Source organism: Seriola dumerili, unplaced genomic scaffold (assembly GCF_002260705.1).
Source record: "Seriola dumerili isolate Sdu_G_001 unplaced genomic scaffold, Sdu_1.0 BDQW01003649.1, whole genome shotgun sequence".
NCBI lineage: Eukaryota > Metazoa > Chordata > Actinopteri > Carangiformes > Carangidae > Seriola > Seriola dumerili.
Genome location: NW_019177904.1, coordinates 85,956 through 89,886, shown reverse-complemented (window position 1 = coordinate 89,886; position 3,931 = coordinate 85,956).

Genomic DNA, 3,931 nt, shown 5'->3' with positions numbered 1-3,931 from the left:
TGATGGTTTTCACTTCGTCCAACGGCTCGTAACAAACAGGAAGTTAAAAATAGATCATTTTCCAAAACGTAAACAAACATGGGCTAAAAAACAAAACAAAATTCCCATCCATGGCGACAGATGTTTCGAGGCTGGTACCACTTTCTGATAAAGCATCGTTTATACTGAGATAAATGGATTTATTAATGGTTAATTAATCAATTACTCAAGCTTTGTAGATGAGCTATTAATAAGCATTAATAAGAATAATTGTTGAAGGACCTTTTGTTAATGATTTGCTAACACTTACCTCCAACCCCAGGTCGCATCATCAGGGTTATTTCCTCAAAGCTCCTCCAGGGGGCGTCACAGCACGGGGCTAAACATAAACCAAACATCTCTACCTGTCCACTGTGAGCATCAATGAAAAGGTTATTATCAGAATTATTATTATTATTATTCAGTGCTGGTTTGAAACCTTTTCACCCTTTCACCATTTTTCTCTTTATCCTTTATTTTTTACTATTTATTATTAGTTTTGTTCGTTTGATTAATTGTCTGAATGTGTGATTTCTGCCTCATCTTGTCCCGTGAACGCAGGTAACCCCCGGCAACAGACAGGTCAGACATCCTGTGTAAACAGGTTGAAAACAGAAAGAGGAAAAAATACAAAATACAGCACCTCGTTTATTGGGCTCTGCGGACCTGACCTGTGCCATCAAGACTGACCTCGCTTTCCTCCACGCCAATATCACGCAGACATGGGAGCCATTCTTCACATGAATCTGAATTTATTTCAGGAAACCCAACGGCAAACAACACCCAATCCTGTTTCCTACACTTAAGGCTAACCTCCAAAATGAAATGCTTCCTATCCAGAGCTGACCTTGGGTATCTCCTCCGTGCTCTCCATCTTCTCTGAACTTTAATGGCGTCTTGGCTTCCTTTGCTGCTTCCTCCTTGTTTTACCCTTCAGATTTGACCGAGTCTTCTCCCGCTCCTTTCCTCTATGTGAGCGCTCGGGGACCACAGCTGACTGCAATAAACAGGGTTATGACACGAGATTGCACTCATTCACAACGATCCACTTCCACTTGCACCGAGAAGGACTGATCTGTCTGTTAAATATGAGGCTACAGCGGGTTAGCTTAGCTTAGCACAAAGTCCTGGAAACAGGGCGACACAGCTAGCCTTGCTCCGTCCTTTACATCACCTGTGAAGCTCATTGATTAACATCTTCTATCTCTTTCGTTTAATCGCTCCAAATCCAAAGTGTAATAACAACAATCCGCCGTGAATGTGTTGGAACTACTTCTTCAAATTGTCCTCCTTCACATCCTCCTCATTTCTCTTTTTCATTCATCCACTAAATACAACTGAAACATTAAAGACAGAATCAAGCTCGTTGTTTTTTTCTCTAATGTATAAAAATTGTTCAAATTCTTCCTGGGTCAGATCCTCCCAGGGTTGTCCTGATGCACGATGATGATGATATTTAATAAAGGAAATATCTGTACTGTGTTAATGATACACGGATGATAATATGATGGCAGATGTTAGGCCTGTGGATCTTTGGTTCATCTGGTTTTCTTTTCATTCTCCATCAAGTGTAATTGTACTTTTTGTACCTTTTTACTCTCTCTTCGCCTCCGTACACTCATCTGAGACGGATTCACAGACACAGACATCGTTATAATCTCGTTATAGTGAAATCTTTTGGCCACCATAGTCATGTAGTGAAAATCTGATACCGTGACAGCTTTAGCTCTGGAGTTTAGTTTCTCTGATTGAAGCTTTTAGATTTTAAGTTTGTCATTATTCTGAACATTTTAGAGCAAAGATTTTAGTCTTTTAAGTTTGCTTTTGTTCTTGGTACCAGGGCTGCATCTCTGTCCAGTACAATGCCTTTATTGTCATTGCACAGTGTACAACGACATAACTACAGACAGGAAGACACATTACAGTCTACATAGATAAATAAAACACAAACATTAAACAGTTGGTTTTACTTACTGACCAGCAGAACTGTGAGTTTTACGTCTTTGTCATTCATTTGTAAACGAGTGTGTGAAACATTGGGATTCACCACAGTTAAAGTAGTTTCTCCTCATTTCTCTTTATGATGGACGACTCTGATGAAGACAATAGGTGGAAAAGTGTGGGATACCACAGTATGTGACCTCTAGATGAATTCCCTCTTCAAGATAACCCGAAACTAAAAAACATCTGGCATATGAGCCCTCTAACTGCTGAGTGCTGAGGTCGGGGACAATGAGAGTTCCTGATCTCACGCTGTTGTGGCGAAAGATTGTCCACGACAAACCATTTCTTTTGGATAATTAGCATTAAGGAGGTCAACTCTGCAAATCAGAGAGTCCACCACATCCCTCTCTAACACGACAATGACCTTCTATCGACCTCAAGACTTTAGCACATCTGGGAGATACACAGCAACAAGCTGGAAATGTGTCGTCACGTTTCAGAAGAGCAGAAAACCCAGCTTTATTCGAATACCATCAGAACTGCGATGGAAACCTGGCTTCAGGTGGAGCTGACGCGGCAGGTGCCACGACATGAAAGCGAAAGAAAGTTAATCAGTGTTTCCATTTCAATTTTGCGTAATATGGATTTGTTGAATAATCTGGAAAACCTCCTCATGTGTCGTTCGTTCACATGTATCCATCACTCTTCTTTTAGGTTGGAAACGCACCTTCTGACTGTTGTCTGAGCAGGAAGTGGACAGTCATGATATAATGTATTTCAGTTGCTATGACTGCAGTGTAGGTGCTGTTCCTTATGGTAATGCATGCAGCAGATGTTCATATAGTGGATATTCATCACCATCCCTGCACACAAGACTCAGTCCAGACTGTTCTGGTCTCTGGTTCCCTGATGGTGGAACAAGCCGAATGCTATCAGAGCAGCAGCTAACTTCTAACTTCTAACCTCGTCTCCTAACACCTCTAACACACTAACATACCTAACCAGCTCTTATCATGCACTTTCCGTGCTCTTCTTTACCTGATCTGAGTCCTGAGAGCAAAGAATCCGAATGAGAAGCCGCTCGTGGCCTTTTACCGCTCCACAGTGGAGCGTGTCTCAACATAAGAGCTCTGCAGAGGGTTATTAACACAGCACAGAAAATCACCAGCTGCTCTCTTCCCTCGCTGCCTGTCCACAAGCTGTTCTCATCCTGGCCACGACCCGTTTGACCCTCTGCCCTCAGGTCATTAAAAACTCAGACCACCAGAGCCATGAACAGTTTCTTTCCCAGGGCCGTTCACTCTCTCACTCAGCACTCAAAATGAAAATAATGCAATGTGCAGGAGTGGCACTTTATATATATTCTACACTATGTTTCTTTTTTTAACTTACATGCACCATCCAGGTGAAGCACTCCTAATTTCATTATATTTCAAATGCAATGATAATAAAGGCTTTTTATTCTATTCTATTCTATTCTATTCTATTCAAAATTCTTCAGCAGCTGATGTCAGGTAAAGTCAACTGAAAACCAGGTTTCCATCAGACAGAAGCAGCTTCATAGACATACAGCAGTCAGAGTCTGGAGGTGTCGGCATGATCTGAGTTGGGTGTCCAACTTCACCGCTGCTTCAAATTACACAAAACAACATACAGCGACAAGTGGAGCTGTCATCTGACTTCAGTGTGACTTCACATGAATTTGCATGGTTTTGGGAGAGAAGTGCACAGTGTGTAGTTTACACACGCCCCTGCAGCGTGAGGGTTTGAGGCGGGGTCTGCACAGTATAAACACAGGCAGCGCACCGGACCTCAGCCTCCTCTCAGTCCATCAACCACCGTCCACGGCTGGACTCTAACACACAGCAGCTCCCAGTCACACCTCAGCCCGGTGGCTCTGCAGACTCAGAGGCAAAACCTCATCATCATCATCATCATCATCAGCAGCAGCAGCAGCAGCAGCAGCAGC